Source organism: Myotis myotis, unplaced genomic scaffold, assembly GCF_014108235.1.
Source record: "Myotis myotis isolate mMyoMyo1 unplaced genomic scaffold, mMyoMyo1.p scaffold_m19_p_1, whole genome shotgun sequence".
In the NCBI taxonomy this organism is placed as follows: domain Eukaryota; kingdom Metazoa; phylum Chordata; class Mammalia; order Chiroptera; family Vespertilionidae; genus Myotis; species Myotis myotis.
The window spans coordinates 207,663,037-207,681,552 of record NW_023416313.1 but is presented as its reverse complement, the minus strand read 5'-3'; the positions used below and the strand labels follow the sequence as shown (position 1 = coordinate 207,681,552).

The 18,516-nt window shown below is 39.6% G+C and overlaps 1 protein-coding gene and 2 pseudogenes across 8 annotated transcripts in view; 1 reads left to right on the top strand and 2 right to left on the bottom strand.

Annotated features, from left to right (window-relative positions):
- NRXN3 (neurexin 3) overlaps window positions 1-18,516 on the bottom strand; it is a 1,487,454-nt gene that overhangs the window by 345,592 nt on the left and 1,123,346 nt on the right. The window lies entirely within an intron of this gene.
- Window positions 14,386-15,064, bottom strand: LOC118678441 (annotated as a pseudogene).
- Window positions 15,126-15,811, top strand: LOC118678292 (annotated as a pseudogene).

The window sequence follows — 18,516 nt, the reverse complement described above, 5'->3', positions numbered from 1 at the left end:
GTGTCATCATCTGCCCACTCTCCTGTGCTGAGGGCCTGAATTCAGAACCCTGACTCAGCATGCCATTCTTGTTCCCACGGGACAAGTTAAGTGAAGTGTCCCTTTCAACTTGTTTCTCTTTGAACAGGAGGTGGTGCATCTATTTCTTTAGTGGGAGAAATCCCAGTTGATTGGTAACAAAGCAGAAAGTCAATGTCTAGGCCAGCTTTGGCAGCTCCAGTACCCTTTATACCCTGGTCCTTAGCATGCTCCTTGGCCACTGTGTTGGTTTGCAGAACCTCAAAGCATTGGGCCCAAGGTGGCAGGATGTCATAGAGAAAAAGTGAGGCACAGCTTCTTCTGAATGTTCTTTGTGGTAACGACTGAAATAAACAATGCTGGTGTGGAAATGAGGATTTAAGATTAACAGTTTGCTCACCAGCCCTCAATCCCACTTTGTCCGCTATGAGTTTTAACAGAAAGGACTGGGACACTTTCCAGTGAGCCTTTAAGGGGGTAACACCTGTATAATTATTCTCTTTTCCAGGACTCTCTGTCTTCCATACCTATATTATTTGGTTAAGAGGAGGGACAGATACCCATGAACCATCCAAAATGTTTATGACCAACAGAAACCCTTCCCATAAACCTATAAACCATTTCCTACTGTCAGGACCCACCCAGGCTGCATGGTGAGGCTCGCCAGGCCTCCTTGTTCCAGCCCTGCCCTCAAACAAATTCACTGTCATTGGTCAGATTTGCATTTCACATTCCACAAAATCCTTTCTGATGCCTCATCTCATCTGATCCTTAATGTGGCTTCTTAAAAAGCATAGAGCAGGTATCAGTATTTCTGTATTACAGAATACAAAGAACCCCATGTAGTCAAGATAGTAAAGCAGGCATTCTGATGCAGAATTGTTCTACTACCCTACATTGACTTCCTTCACTTGCCTAAGTCATACAACCACAGTGAAGATTCAAATTCAAGCAGTCTCCAGCGTCTGTGTTTTCAACCATCACTCTATACTATGTCCCAACGATGTATGAGAAGGTAGTTTGTCAAAGCTAGAAGAGTGCTTTGATATATTTGAGTGTAATACATGTACTAAAAGGTGACCACATTGGCACACTTACAATTGTGTGTAATGGAAAAATATTCAACATGTAAATTAGAATGAATAGCCAAGAACATAACTGGTGCCCAACTTCAGTGGAAGAAGGAAAGATAGGAAGATGGAATTGATATGACAAATATACTTTTATATCATTCTTTCAGTTAAAAGTATTTGTGGACTGTCACCATTTGGAGGAGACTAAGGAGTCATGAAGACTAAATAAAATGTGACATCCTAGATTGGATTCTGGTATCTTAAAAAAATTAACTGAAAAACAAGGAAAATCTGAGTTGATTCTACAGTTAAAAGTATTGTACAGATGTGAATTTCTTAGTTTCAATAAATTTACCATGATTTTGTAATATGTTAACATTAGGGGAGGCCAGATTAAGGGTATAAAAGAACTCTTTATACAATCTTTGCAACTTCTGTAAATCTAAAATGATTTTAAAATAAAAAGTTAAAAATATTTGTAGGGAAAGTGTATTTCAGACTACATTTGCAAACAGTCCCTTCACAAAGCTCCAACTTCAATCCCTGATTTTTTTTTAAATAGTTGTCTCTTTTCTAAGATTACCCTTCTTGGTCACTGCATAGACGATCCATCTTAATGATTGCTGGGGTCCAACCCCAGCAGGTCCAGGGGTCCCCAAAGGTGTGGACGGAGTCGGCGAAGAAGGGATGACACAGAGACAGTGTTCAGTTGATCAGCAGCCTAGCCAGGATCTCTAGCCAAGTTCTGGTCAGGATCTCCAGCGAAGTTCTGGTTAGGATCTCCAGCCAGGTTCTGTGTCCATGTTCTCTTGCTAGGTTCTCCTGCCAGGTTCTCCAGCCAGGTTCTGTAGCCATGTTCCCTCGCTAGGTTCTCCAGCCAGGTTCGGTCCCCAGGTTCTGTAGCCGGGTTCTTCAGCCAGGTTCTGTCTAGGTTCTAGTCAGGTTCTCTTGCCATATTCTATCTACGTTCTGTCTCTAGGTTTTGTCTCTAGGGTCTGTGGCCAGTTTCTGTCCAGGATCTTTTGCCATGTTCTCTCCAGCGAAGTTCTTCTGTCTCTAGGTTCTGTGTAGGTTCTGTGTCTAGGTTCTGTGTAGGTTCTGTGTCTAGGTTCTGTGTCCTGTTGTCTTGTTACATCTGTATTTATACCAGTTGATTCCAATCCTATCAATCTCTATTCCAAAGGTTAGGGCATTTCTTATCTCCATTCCAGGGAGTAAAGATTATGTAGCTTAAGCATTATTGTTCATAGTTAAAGTGATTAATTACCCGCCTGGCACTTAGTTAAGGGGTTTTATTCCCTCCCTAACTTCAGGGGAAGATCCCTACCTGGGGAAACAACCTTTCTCAGAGAGGTGACCTTGGTTAAAACACATAGTGCCAAGAAGGTGAGCAAACATATTAAGAACAGTATGCCATATATGCCAGGTTCCTTGAAACAACAAGGATGGACCGGCTCCCGGCAAATGATGTTCTCCTACCTTCCTTCATGCAAATTCTCTAAGAAAGATGGCTTTGGAGGATGATCATGTTTGATGAAACTGAAACGCACTTATCCCTTCTGTTGCTCTCAATATACAACCAGTTTTCAAGATTCTGGAAAATTACTTGAAATTTTGACAGACCAGAAATAGTTTCCCCAGAGTTCCTGATCTATAATTGTAGCTATTTATCAGATGCCAAGCATCACGTATACATTTAATACATATTTGCTCAGTTTGCAATTAATATACATTTTTGGAGCATTTGTTCAAAAATATTTATTAAGCACCTACTGTGTGTATAAGATTGGACAGGTTTAGGATTCAGTCTTTAAGGAGTTTGGTATAGAAGAAAGAACTTGATTAAAAAAAAATAAACAATTATGCCACTTAGACATTGTCCCTGGTATGACTAGCTTTTACCATTCAATGTAAACCAGAAATTTTCTTTTTTAAGTACTATAGAACTTGTAAAAATTTTTGTTCAAGCACAATGCTAAAACTCACCTTATAATGTCAAGGTTACTCCTGTCTAACCAAATTCCATTGCAGATTTCAAGTAATGAAGAGGCTCTGAGTTTACATCCTAAATTATCTTCCAATATATTATTCATGGATGGAGTGTCTGTATTTTACAGCCTGAGAGAGCATGGTAGACCACAGTTTGAGTATAATCCACACTCATTCATTCCATAATGGAATGTACTTCAGGCTTCATTTTGTAAACTAACTTTAGGACAACTTCAAGCACTGCTTAAAAAAAAAAATATCCTTTTCTATCTACACAGCTATACTAGGAGGCATACTTCATTTGCACAAAATGTTTTTGGATGCTTTCCCAATAGAAGATTTCAGCATGCATCTCTCAAGGAGACATTGTCACCACCACAGCTCTGTCTACTTCAGTAGGTGTTGTTCTGGGATAAAGTCCTCCTGTAAATCTCTAAATCCATTATGAATGTATAGCTTTCAAGCTTTCAGATTCTATTCTCTTGCCCTGCATTGTCTGTTGTGCTCATTAATTACCTTTTTGTGGAAGAAAAAAAGAAATCTCTCTCAATTTCCCTAAAGCCCCAGCCCTTTCTTAGGATTCACCAAGAAAAGCAATTATCTTTTTGTGCAGTATTGATCTGTCTGGACATTGCCTCCCAGTGGATCATCCATTTAGTTCTGGAATTTAAAAATCCTCACAATGCCAACCTCTGTGTCACCACCTGAATTAATGTCCACTCCTCATCTGCTGGCACTCACCATTGGTCAAGTTTACCATCACACTGAGCTGTCCCACACTGACATTTCACTCATAGAGAAAAGTCCTTTGGTGTTCATGTTGTGAATGTTTTTTGGCATTTCTTCACTTGGCACCATTTAAGACCTTAAGCACTTACTAGCCAACAAATCTCCAAAATGGAAAGTGTGCTCTTTGTGAGGAAACACATGATATTATTCAGTGAAGTCTGATAGAATTTACTATGTCATAGTACTTTCCACGTATGATTAATAAAAATGTGTCCAGAGTATCTAGCCACATGAAGTCAGATATAATATTCTGAGACTTTACATAATTCACTATGTAACAGTATTGATTCTTTGAAAGTTTCATTGGTAAGTATATCCTAGAAAAATATACATTAGTATTAAAAATGAATATCTTGCAAAATCACTTAGAAAAGAGGACAGCATTAGAGAACAGAGACCTATTGACAAATTCAAAATTAAAAAAAAAATTCTTGACTTACTAATGCATAAAATTATGTTAGAATGATTTTTCTAACTGACCAACTCTTTTTCTCAATATTAATATTAACTCAACATTAATATGCAACTGCAATTTTAATGGATTCTTTTGAGCTTGGGGGCACAGGAACTCAAGAGCTGAGAATTCTGGATATTCTTCCTGAGTTGACCAAACCAGTTTAACAGCAGCAAAAAAAAGTGATATCATCCCAATGTGGGCTCTCTAGTTCAGGTGTAATAGTTGGTCTTGGTCACTACAATAGCCAGTTGGTTATGTCTATCAGATAATTTCTAATCCTGAAATAGAGGCATCTATAATCCTAAAATGATATAAAAATGGCAAAAGTTTATTAGAAGCAATATTTAAATAGGATAAGATTCTTATTGCCCAAAGATACTCCCTCCCTGAATTTACTATTTACTGAGGAGAAATATTATCCTGCCCCAATTACTTAGAAAATCCCAGAAAGGAGAAAGAACCAAGGCTGTAGCTCTAGGCATACTGTATTTAAACCTTGCATCAGCTGTTTGTAAGTGGCAGCAACTTTGGCAACTTAACCTCTTTGAATTTTGGCTCCTCAACTGGGAACTGAAGATAGCAGTTTCTACCTTTTTTTGACCATTGAGGAGATTACAGGGAAAAACAAAAAAAAAGGAGACAAATGCACTCTCATTTACACACCCTTGCATTCAGTGATGCTTTATAAATAGCAAGACTTTTTATAAGGTAATAGCCACTCCCTTTGAAGGATGTTTTGATTCTTATTAAGTACCTGAATTGGGTTTGTACCTCACTATGGGCTTTCTCATGAAAGGGAAATTAAGAGACATTTGAAGGTGTGGCTAATTGCTTCTGGTAAAAGATCTTCTTCCCTCCTGGGTCAACTCTCACATACACTTTACTTGGAGCAAAGGTGCATGTTTGTGATTAGCTACATTAATTATGTGAAGAGTAATAAAAAGGAAATCCTAAAAGGGCTTTAGAGAAAGGGAACTCTAAATGAGGTCCTCTATATTTATTCTTGGTCAATCCTTTGAGTAAAATGAGCCATGGGTCTGTGATAGGTGGTTCAATACCAATAGAGATGCTAAATCACCTGGCCCACCTGTGCAAACTCCACAAATAAATTTTCCTTCCCGGCCAGGAGAGAGGTGTGGCTTGAGACGTAGATGATTAGATGGATGTACCATTGGCACCAATTCAGGTGCAAAGAAATCACATTACCTGGGGTTCAGAAATTCATATCCTCTATCCATTCCAGAACACAAGGCCATGAGCAGATAGAAAAGCAAGAGTGGAGGAAGGTGAGGCATAAACAGCATTATACCTGAAGACAAGCCTCTGAAAGGAAAGTGTGTACACACCTATGAGAATATTATTTAATCCAACAGGTAGACAGGCCAACACAACCCAACTTCTCAATCAGGCGCTCTTGTTCAGAGAACTCCTTTCTTTATTCAATACTACTGGCCAGCCAATGCCCTTGGTGACATTTTGTCATGACCTCTTTTGGAAAAGGCCACTACAACAAGTTCCACTTTTTCTCTGGAGCATGGAGCCTGCCTCTTTCATGGAACAGAGCTGCCAGCCCAAGGTGCTGGGCCTGGCTTATGATAAGTGACATATCTCTAATTATCGCATCACCCAGACATCATCACCTGTCCTCCCAGGTATGAAGTCTCATTAATAAGCCCTGGGGAAGGGTGGTGGCATCTCAGGCCTGTCATATGATCTGCTCTCTGATGCGGAGTTCCCATAATCAGCACTAGCATGCCCTCTCATGTGTCACAGCTCTCATTGTTTGTCACCGGATAGCAATACATAACTAGAGAGCAAGCCCCTTATCATTTCATAACACTCCCTGATGCCGAAAGCTGGAGAAAATAGAAACACTGCAAGGGGTGGATAGCTAGTTATGTGAGGCAGCTATCAAGGTGGTAGCTCAGGCTCACACACCACTGGGTGTTCAGAGGGAAGAACAGAGGCCCCAATAACCCTCCTGCTGCCATCTCCCAGACTGGGTCAAATTGGACAGGAGCCCCTGTGCACAGAGAGGAGATGGCTTAGGGCAGTGGTCGGCAAACTCATTAGTCAACAGAGCCAAATATCAACAGTACTTCTTCAAAATAGACTCGCCCAGGCCGAAAACTGACTTCTGCGCATGGGCCACGAAGTTTCAATTGCACTGCATGCGCACCAACACATGGTATTTTGTGGAAAAGCCACACTCAAGGGGCCAAAGAGCCACATGTGGCTGGCAAGCTGCAGTTTGCCAATCATGGGTTTAGGGGAATGAGAAGAAAATGAAAATGATGGTGTCTGTGTTCCTGGTCTGCTAAATGGGTTTTGACTCCTTGTGTTCATCTTAAAAGTAAATGTAGTTTAATTTGGGACTCTAGGCTAGGTGTCTGTCCTGGAATTCAGGACTGATTCTGGCCATAAGTACAAACATGATTGTCAACATATGTGTCTATAAACTGGGAAGGAAAATGATTTTTCCTGTTTAGAATGAGGGCAATTTTATGGAGCAAAGTGCTTGCAGGAAGAATTATTAATAAAATGTTGACAGTAATAACAGCAACACTTAAAGGACCCTTAGGATGGGCCAGGCAGTGTGCTGAGGGCTTTACAGGTATGGTCTCATTTAATGCTCACATCAACCCATATGAAACTTTATCATCCTCAATTTCAGTAGACGAGGCATAGGGAAGTTATGTAACTTGCCTAAAGTCACAGAGCTATGAAGTGACACTGTGAAGTAAGAGAGTCAGGATTTGAACACAGAAAGTCCGGTTCCAGCCCCTGTGCCCTTGTAAAGAGGTTGCTATTGAATGAGAAGCTTTGAACTTGAAGTTGGAGAGAAACAGAGAACCTGTGAAGAAGGCTCAACAGAAGGGAGCTTGAAAGAACAGAGGTCACTTAGGCAAATAGTACTTCACCATTAAAAAAACCTGGCAACTCCCCTCTTCATCATCCAGGAGCTCAGCCCCTCTTTCCTCAGCTCCAACTGAAACAGAACAACTGGTCTTTTCATTATGCATCACAGTATGAAAACTATGGGGCTTGCCTTCTAACCCAGGCTTTTTCATTAACCTAATCTGTGACCATAACTAGGTAAGTCTCTGGCACCTATCTTCAACTCTAAAATGAGTATTTGAAGGACAAATTCTCCTAAATGCCCTCAAGCATTTAACTGTTCTTCCTGGGTTTCTTACTGGGAACAGAAGCTCGCTCTGGCTCTGTGGTGATGCACCAGAGCTGTGGTCTCCAAAGGAGGAGTAGACCTCCTCAGGGGTGCCACGGTGGGTTCACTGGGGTTATGGGGAAAATCCTGAAACATCTACTCTTTTAAAAATTCATTCTGATGTTTCTGAGTGTTTTATAATGTAAACAACATATTAGCATGTGTATACTCTACATAATAAATAAATATATGTTTATTTATAAGTGCTGTATGGTTTATTTTTTTCTAGTATGTGTGGACATTCAAAAATATTTGGAGACCATGGCAGCAGAGAGATTACTGGGGCCTCTGCTCTTTGCAGTGTACCCCAGAAGCTGTATCCAATTTGCCACATGGATGAAATTCTGCCAATGCCATTGGGCATGGACTGGAACTAAAAGCTAGTACCAAGGTGGTTCATGTTGTAATTTGATTTTTTTTCTTCCTCAGATTAAATGCCTTATAATTTCTTTTAATTTTAAACCACAGAGACAGGGATAATATTATTTATAATGATAGCATTAATATTAGTATTGGCTTAATCACTTCTGTGCTATGGGGTAGGGGAGGTATTATAATTACACAACCTTATTTGAAGCCTGTATTTTTAAAGAATATCTTACTCTAAAGGGTAGTTGCAGGTATCTAATGGAAGCAAAATGTTTTCAGAAAAATCTTCACTTCCCCTTAAGCTTCTAGGATTAGTCTAACAGTATGTTAAAATAGATGGCCTTAGCCAGGTAGCTCAATTAGTTAGAGCATTGACCCAATACACCAAGGTTGTAGGTTCAATGACCAGTCAGGGTATATAAAAGAATCAACCAGTTGGCTGGGTGTTGTCCCATGCAACAAAAGGTTGCCAGTTGGATTCCAGGTCCAGGTTGCTGGCTCAATGCCTAGTAGAGGGCATGCCAGAGACAGACGATGGATGTTTCACTCTCACATCCATGTCTCTCTCCCTTTCTCCTCTCTTCCCCTTTCTAAAAATTCAATATAAAAATCTTGTTAAAATAATCAACCAATGAATGCATAAATAAGTGGAACAACAAATCCATGTTTCTCTCTTTCTCCCTTCCTCTCTCTCAAATCAATAAATAAACAAACAAACAAAATATATGGAAACCTTGACAGTGTGCCCTATTAGATTTTCTTTACTATTTTTGCCTATTTTCCTAACTCACAAAATATATTTAGTTCAATTGTGAGGTAGTCCTCTCCCCTCTTTTCCCTCTCTAAAATCAGATACTCACAGATACTTGGGATGTGCGCTACTCTGACCTCTCTAGTTTGGGAAGAATATTGCAATATTAGAGAAGCTAGAAAGATAGGCTAAAAAAAAGTGCTACAAAGGCTACAAGATAAAACATGAGAAGAGGTAGTGAGAGCTAATTTTATAAGTCTGGCAAAGCAGTGACTCCAGGAGACTAGATCACAATCTTTAAGTACCTTTAAGGTAACAATATAATTGAAGGGAAAGAATTATATTCATAGTCACAGAAGATGATATGACTGAAAGCAATGGCCCAAAGCAATGGGAGAAAAGCTTTGGTGAAACTGTCAGTAGGTGGAGAAAGAAACTCCTGACTATCTGAGGAATGGAACAGGCAAAGCAATCCCCAGAGGAGGCATCTGAAACATTTTGGTACAGACAGCCCAAAGCCCTTGAATAAGAAACAGAGATTAACAACTGTGTTCTTCAATAACGTGTCACCTTTCACTCTTGTCAGAAATTGGATCTCTCAGCAACACCCTGAAAGGCAGCCCCTAAGATAAGGCTACGTAATCAGAGATGTGTGTGAAGGCTCTTACTGAGAGGAGAAAAGAATAGTCAAGAAAACTGACACACCAATACTGTACAATTATGAACTAAAATACAGGCAAAACGTGTTATTTTATGCATATTCTATGTAATGTCATATCTTACCCAAGTTGTCTCAGAGAAATTATAAAACCTTCAATTATACCTTACCATTCTGTGTTCAATACAAAGTTTGAGCATCAGTAAGTTCAACCATTGAGTTAATATCATTAAATGTGTTATGCCATCTAACAAATTAGATGCATGAAATATGCAAATATGTGAGCCCGAAATACTTCTGAGTAGGCAAACATATACCCTTAGGACAGTAATGTGAAAATCAACTTCTAAGCTCTTCTAAACTAAGTGTTAAAAATAGTTGTGTCTGAAAATGTTTGAGGGCACTGTTTATATATAATAGGTGAAGCTACATCCCCAAACTGTTAACTCATCTTCTGTGTGAGAGGAGACACATAATCAGATATCTTCAGGGTGGGTCAGGCCGAGAGATGAATGGAGAAACTGGATGATATATGTGACAGAGAGTGTGGGTGGAGAGGATGACTGGAGAGGGTATGTCCATAAAAGGGCACCTGCTGCCCAACTGATCTCCAGTTGACCCATGCCACATGGGAACACTGGCCCAATGTAGCTGAACCTACCAACTTTTTGAGAGAAACTGGAAATCTTAGCTTGTATATAAAAATATGAATTTTAAAATATATTTGTGCATTAGGTGAAGCCTAGGGGACACTGGCAGAGCACATTCTCCAATCTGCTTACACTGACAGTGTGGAAAAGGAGGGATGCCCCATTCTCTGAGATTAGGAACCAGGAATGGCATAATTGAAACAAGTGGAAAAGTGGGCTTGTTTGTGCAGTATCAACAAACTTTGGGGAAAACGAAGAAAATACTTTATTTTTGCTCTTTTGTCCAATGAATCCAGAAAGGAAGGAGGTACTGGAGCAAGCAATAGTTCCATTTTAATGTCCCCATAGGGCTTTTCTGTATATACTTGGAAATGTTAGTGTGCAGACCTGATTTATGAACAGTCAGGATGTCACAGTGGCTCTGGCCTCATTGGTAGTCATCAGAAAAAGCAGAAAGTCCCCTTAAGAGAGAAGCACATCTTCAACTACCCTAAAGACAGAAGTGGACAGAATGGTGAGTTCTTGGGGACATCCACACGACTTAGTGATAGTGTGTTTCCAGAGGATCTGTGTGAAAAGCAGTGGCTAAATTTCTAAAATCTACTGTAGCAGTTCTAGGTCAAAGTTGACAAGATGGCTTTGGTGGTTAGCAGTAGAGTTTGAGTTCATAGAACAGTGTTGCTCTGCTTAGGCCTTTTAAACACACACACACACACACACACACACACACACACACACACACACACACACTTCCTACTGTGTGGCATTCACTATTCCAGGTGAATCCTTTAATCTGTTCTCGACAGCAGAGAAATATCCCAGTGCTCTGTCCAGCTCATGTCAGGTGCAACCAAATATACAGAATCCGGCACAAAGTCTCGGTATTCTGCAATACTGGTTGCTCTCTTCAAGAGGCACCTGAGAGCCCAGTCTGCATGCCTCAAAGAGAAATTTGGCACTTCTGCTAGGATTTGGGTTCATATCATAGGGAACTCTTTTGTTAATGTACTATTCAAACAGAACACTCACTTTTAACAAAGAAGCAATTTGTGGAAATGCAGGGGAAACCTTATTGTTCCATCTACATTCTTTCATGTTGAATATATAAAGTGAGAGTTCTGTTCTCTTTATCAAAAATTATAGTAACTTATAAGGGGAGAACTCAGGGTAGGTTCCCAGTTCCTAAAGGGGATCTGTTATGATATGTTGCATATGCAATTTTGGATGACACCATTCAATTGCTCTTTGGAGAATCATTGCAAGATAATGTTCTTTGAATCTCTGTAAAGACATTGCTCAAATAAAAGATGGAGATTTAGAGAAGAGAAAAAGACTCCTATGGTTTTCTGCAGAGCTGACATACCATGTCTGCATTTCAGCCCCATGTCTGCATGTGTTTAACACACACACACACACACACACACACACACACACACACACACACACACACAGCTTGAAGAAGGAAGTGCACACTCTGTTTTGCAGTGTATGGGTGATAATCAAAGTGAAGCATGTGCTTCCATTCTGTTTCCTGTAGCATTCAGTTAAGAGAAGGGAACATTTAATTTGTACTGATACTGTCACCCACTGGGGTGATCTTATAATAATTAGGTTTGGGGGAAGAAGGTCTAGGTCATTATGTAGACATGACACTGTAAGAAGGCTTGAAAAGTATACCCAAAATAACCCAAAATAATGTGGTCTATCTCCCAGGGAGGACATTTCTCATCGGGTCCATGTTTATTTATTTGTTTCCATTAGTGCTATGTGGATGTGTCTATCAATCTGCTATCTATGAAATATAGACGGATGTTATGAAGGAACCTTGCACAATTACAAAATGAAACAATAGGAATGGCCACAGTCATTTTTAAAAAAGGAACAGAAATACAAGCTGCCTCACCCAAAGTGACACTCCAAGGAGTGATGTGCAATCTCTGAGGACATACACCAGATAAAAACATCATTTAAGGACCATAGCAGTTAATGGGATCTGGTAACTGAGCCATCCACATTTTGGCTCTGGTCTGCCATTTACTTGGCTGCTAACCCTCCTGTTGAAAACTACAATCACTTTAGCATCCCTTAGACCCTCATTTCTAGGTCTCCAACCACAATCACCTAGGCATCATAAGCTTTGCTGGGTGGTAGGCATACCTGTATTATTATGAACGGACTCATCTTAACTTTGTAGGTCTCCCAATGGTAACAAGGCTCATTCATGTACATTTTCTCATCTAATCTTCACCATAATACTCTGAAGTTGGCAGCATATTATCTATAGGGTGCCCCCCAAAAATGCATACATACACTTTGGTAGTGTTAATTTTCAAAATTGAGCAATTAGCTGTTAAATTCTGTAAACATTTTGGAGAGGACACCTTGTATATCTCTACCATTTACATAAAATAACTGATAGTTGGTGGTAGAGCTAGGACTAGACCCTGAGTCTTCTGGCTCTGAGTTAGTAAGGCCCATGCCAACTACAAAGGGAAGAAAGGCAGAAAGAGTGATGAGAAGATTATAAGCTAGAATAAATACCAGTGAAGACAAAGAACACATCCCAACAAACTCATTTCAGATAAAAGAGGTATGGCTAAACGACATAAGGGGGTAAAAATCTCTGGAACTACTTGTATCTGAAAACCTCTCTTAATCCCTTTGATTCTGTAGAACTTCACTATGTAGGGTTCCCTGACCCTCTAACCTTTTCTTTTGAACTTTCTTCCTTTTCCTTTATCATTTTGTAAAGCATATATATATATCCCAAATTCCTACTCTCTTATCTCCCTGGAGATCTTAGCAATCCTCAGAGCTTCTACTGTATTGCCAGGCTGAAAAATTTCAAATTCCTATGTCTATCCTGTATCTCTCATCGAGTTCACTGCACATCTCCAATTGGAAATCTCTACATATTGACTCCTGGATGCCTTATATTTTGTATCACCAAAGTAAAACTCTCACCTTATCCTAAAATACATTTTTTAAAAATATGTCTTGATTTTATTGTTGCTGATAATGAAATCATAACCTTCTCATTCTAGGCATTCCTTACTTCTCTACTTATCCATTCAATCAGCTGGCAAGCAACACCTATTGATTATGTCTCTGAAATGTCCTTTTGTTTCATCTTCTTTAGCTTCCTATTATCATCATCCTTGAATAAGTCCTTAAAATGTGTTTTTTGGTTTTACCTGGACCACTTACACCCTATCCTGTTATCTATTTTCCTTGAACCTTGTGAAAAACATTTCAACATACCCAAAATACTCTTCCTAAAAATCAAGCTTTGGGCATTTCATCTTCTGCTCAAAACCTTTCAATATCCGGTGGCTTTCAGAAGAAATCTATCAGTTTGGTGTTCAAGTCCTCCTCTCTACAGGCTAAAAGTGCCTGAGAAGAAATAAAATAAACAAACCTAAAATCATAACTATCATTAGTTTTGCATCTACTGTGAACCAGATACTCATTAAGCATTTTCACATGCATCATTCTTCACACAGACTTGGAAGGTGGCATTATTATCACGATGTCCAATTTACAGAGCAGTCAGATAATGCATCCAAGGTTATAGAGCTGGTTGGGGGCAGAGCTAGATTTTGAATCACAGACCACTTGGTTCTAAAACATATACTCTTTCTCCTATTCCATACTACCTTCCTTTTCCATCAAGCCATTTATTCTGGTCAAAGAGAACACATCACCAAATTGAGAACACAGCCTGTGGTTTCTTCCTTTGAGGTTATCCTCAAGCTCATAACTTCACCTGGGATATTCTTTCTTCCAGTTACAGAGCCTAAATCTAACCAACCCTGTCTATGAACATTTCTCTAATCTCTACAAACAATAATATTCTTACCTTCCTTGGTACATAACTGATGCTGCCTTAAAACTAAGTCTCAGGTACAATTTGGATTCCCCTCCTTTATATGAAACTTCTTAACACATCCAAATAGATTACTGTTTCATAAATATGTGTTGAATTAAAATGATCACCACTACACTTTCTACTCTAATACCTACATTAGGAGTATGAAAGTAATTAAAAGTCAGAACCAAAGTTGAAGGCCTGCTCAGCAGTTTATTAGAAGTGCTATCTTGGGGAAATTCTTCAGTCTCATTAAATATTAGTTGCCTCGTTTACTAAGTGAGGATATTAAGAGAGACTCACAATACTGAGTTGTTGTGAGCTCATAATAAGGTAATGTAAACAAAGTTCTCATGCAGTATCTCATACCTGTACTTTGTCTATTAGTATTAACGGGAAGTGATAATAATGGTAGCAATGTAATGGTCTCTAAAGATACAGTCCAACCTAACTGTAGGAAATAATCATCTGTGCCATTAAATTACCTGCCATTTTATAGAAAACAGGGTAAAAAAAAATAAACTGAATTAAAAGAGGTTAACTGAGGTCTCTACCAAATCTATCTGACCCAAAACCATAGCCATCATTTTAGTCATTATAATCATCGTAGCCTCTATAACCTCCACCATAAATTCCACGCCTCATCCTTTCAAAGCCAGCTCCCCTGCCAATGCTGTTATACCCTCTACCAGCCCCAGGTTTGTCATGGGGACCTGGCTGCTGCATGGCCATAAGCTTTCGTGGTGGGTCATCGTGTGTTCTGACTTCTGCTTGACTGCTCTTAAAAATTTCAATATACCTGTGCCTATTCTTTCCTTGTGTTTCTTTAGAGCCTTTTCAGATATTTTCTGTGAAGCAAACTGCACGAAGGCCTCCCCTGTACTCCTCCCCTGGAAGTCCACCAGCAATGTTATCTCATTTGGCATGATTTCCAACCCTGTGAAGAACTGAACAATTTCTTCCTTGCTACATCCAAAGGGGAGTCCTCTAAGCCGTACAAAGTCATCATTGGCCGTGTCAGGACTATTTAGACCAGTATGCTTCAACACCCAATCCATTTCAATGTTGCTTGACCTGAATACTTCAACATATCTATGTCCCATAGTTTGTCTTTTTTCAGGGACAATTTGACTTCATCTGATTCAAGTTCAACAAAAGCCTTGCCACTCGGTCTGCTTTCTCTGGTATAGATGAAACATATACCTTGAGTCCCATTTTGGATTTTTCAGTCAGAAAAACAAACAAACAAACAAAAAACCAGAAAAGAAAAAAACAAAAAACTCTGCACTTCGTCTGCCGAGCAAGACCAAGGAGACCTCAATTACTCTTTTTTAGGAATGTCTGACCACATATATGGGGATGGTGGCTCTACTTTCCAGAGCACAACTGGACACTGGACACATGCGGGGATTACTTTACAGAGCTACTGAGAATGGCATTTATATTTTTTTTCACTGCTCAACCCTGTGAGAGTACATATTGAAATTGGTCCTGATGGCAGAGTAACTGGTGAAGCAGATATCGATTTTGCAACTCATGAAGATGCTGTGGCAGCTATGTCAAAAGACAAAGCAAATATGCAACACAGATATGTAGAACTTTTTTTGAATTCTACAGCAGGAACAAGTGGTGATGCTTATGAACACAGATATGTAGAACTCTTCTTGAATTCTACAGCAGGAACAAGCAGTGGTGCTTATGCAAACCAGTCCAGTTATGGTGGCCCAACCAGCCAGCAGCTGAGTGGTGGTTATGGAGGTGGCTATGGTGGCCAGAACAGCATGAGTGGATATGAGCAAGTTTTACAGGAAAACTCCAGTGATTTGTAATCAAACATTGCATAGGCAGCCAAGGAGCAGTGAACAGCAGCTACTACAATAGTGTATGCTGTGCATCTGTGGGAGTGAAGGGAATGGGAGGGATGTCTAGCATAACTAGTATGAGTGGTGGATGGGGAATGTAATTGATCTTCTTGGTCAACATTATTTTAAAGTAGAAAAAAAAAGTAATAATTTTTGTAATACCAACTTGTGATTTATGCTTACTCTAAGAGGAAATCAGGATTGAATTAAAGACTTAAAGGTTCATTATTTTTGAACAAAAATATTCATCTAGGATGTAATAATTAAGTTGAGTAAACTATAACTGTTAAACAATTTTTAGCTTTTCTCAAGTTAGTTCTATTGTAGGATGTAGTTAAACAGTAAGTATATTTAGGTTAAAGAAGTTGAAATATGTTAAATGTTGCTTTTACACCACATCACATCGAACACTGTTTGTGGAAGCATCTTGAAAAACATGCTTTTTTGTAAAACTCAATATAGGAGCTGTGTCTAGAATTAAAAGTGAAATATTTGGCATATTTGTTAATTCTAGTTTCATTTAATAACTCCCAAGGTATGTAAGTTTAAGCTTTTTTTAATTAATGGGGAAATTTTGAGATGGAATACCAATACTTTGGGATTCTGGTCTTGGTGTTTGTATGAAATTCCGAAGCCTTGATTTAAATCTTTAATTGTATTGTGATTTCCTTTTAGGTGTATTGCACTAAGTGAAACTTGTCAAATAAATTTTTCTTTAAAAAAATAAAATAGCCCTGGCTGGTTTGGCTCAGTGGATGGAGCATCGGCCTGTGGACTGGGGGGTCCCGGGTTCGATTCTGGTCAAGGGCATGTGCCTTGGTTGCGGGCACATCCCCAGTGGGAGGTGTGCGGGAGGCAGCTGATCGATGTTTCTCTCTCACCGATGTTCCTGACTCTCTGTACCTCTCTCTTCCTCTCTGTGGAAAAATCAATAAAATATATTTTTAAAAAATAATAAAATAAAATAAAAGAGGTTAACTGAGGAATCAAGAATAGAATGTGAGACTTAATTGTCAATCATCTCCTCTTATCCTGAGTATATATTGACTTTTGGATGGTTAGCTGGGTCCATCAATAGGGCTTCTCTAAATGTCTTTAAATGATTGCAGGCTCCAAAGTTGTCATCTCAGGCTGCAAAATGACAAGTCTGGCTGTTGGTACTATCTTTGAAGCTAATACAGGTGTACAGTTTCCTCTGCCATCTATCCAGGAAACACTAACAAGATAAAACAGCAGCAGTGACAGCATCGGGACTTAAGCATATGATGCTACAGGGTGGGCAGCTAATGAATTCCCCCATCAATACAGTGAGCTTCCGTTCCTTATGAATGCAGCCAGGGATTTAAAATCCATCATCCACAGCTTCCAGGAGTCAATAAGTTATTTCTTGCCCTGTTACACTGAACAATAACCCAAGAGTAATGACTAGTAACAGTGTGAGTGGTGGGTCAATGAGATAATTCATCCCACCAACGGTGTTAAGGTAGGTTTGTCATTAGGTCACATGAGCCACAGTGCTCACCTGATGTGCCTGGAGTTTGCCTTGTTCACTGCATATTAGATTCCTATTTTTAAAAAGCCTCTGCAATTCTGCACTATCAGCTATTGCCTACCTGTCCTCATCTAGGATACTATGAGACTGGCTTTACTTGTACATTGTAGCATCCTGATTCCTCCTAGAATTTTATATTGCTTACTAGATGCCCTGTGCACAAAATTTGTGCACCGGGGTTGAGGTGAGGAGTGACCCTCAGCCAAGCCTGCACCCTCTCACAATCTGGGACCCCTCAGGGGATGTCCAACTGTGGATCAGGCCTAAATTGGCAGTCGGACATCCCTCTTGCAATCTAGGACAGCTGACTCCTAACCAATTGACCAATTGCCTGCCTGCCTGACAGATCACCCCTAATCACTCTACCTGCATGCTTCATCAGTCCTAACTACTCCTCAGCCTGCCTGATTGTCCCTAACCACTCTGCCTGCCTGCCTGATCACTCCTAACTGCCTCTGCCTTGGCCCCCGCTGCCGAGGCTTTATCCGGACAGACATCTGGAAGGACGTCCGGGAGGACGTCTGGAATGACGTCCAGAAGATAGTTTGGCTGTCTGGTCTAGTTAGCATATTACACTTTTATTATTATAGATGTTAAAATCTCAGAGATCTGCTCAGAGTTTATTCATTATTTAGGAAAATAAAATGTATTGTTGGTTTTTTTTTTTGACTTTTAAAAAATGTTAACTGAAGAAAAGTACCAATAACATAAAGTGATCCATGGTTGAAAGCTCACTATAGGCCAGGAGTTATACAAGAGTTTTTTATACATCATCTCATAACGTATAATAAAAAACTAACTTATTTTAATTACTGTTTTTTTCCAGTCTGTTAGTTCTAGGTAAGCCAAGGTCAATCACAGTATCCCCAAAATGCAGCACCTTGCCTGGCACATAAAAAACACTCGATTTCATTATACTGGACTAGAGGCCCAGTGAAAAAAATTTGTGCGTGGGTTGGGGAGGGTCCCCTCAGCCCAGCCTGCACCCTCTCCAATCCAGGACACCTCAGCCTGCTTGTTCAGTCATTTGGTTGTCCCTCACTAACCCCCCTGCCAGCCTTGTTGCTCTATTTAACCTGTTCTGTCATCCATTCAGTTGTCTTGGATGTGACAGCCCCTGATATATATATCACTCATAACTTAAATTCTTTTAATCCTAATTTTTCTAAATTCATTTTATATATGAATTGAGGAGTCTCAAACATGACTATCATAAGTTAATAGTTAAAGTATCACTGGTGTAAGTGATAAATG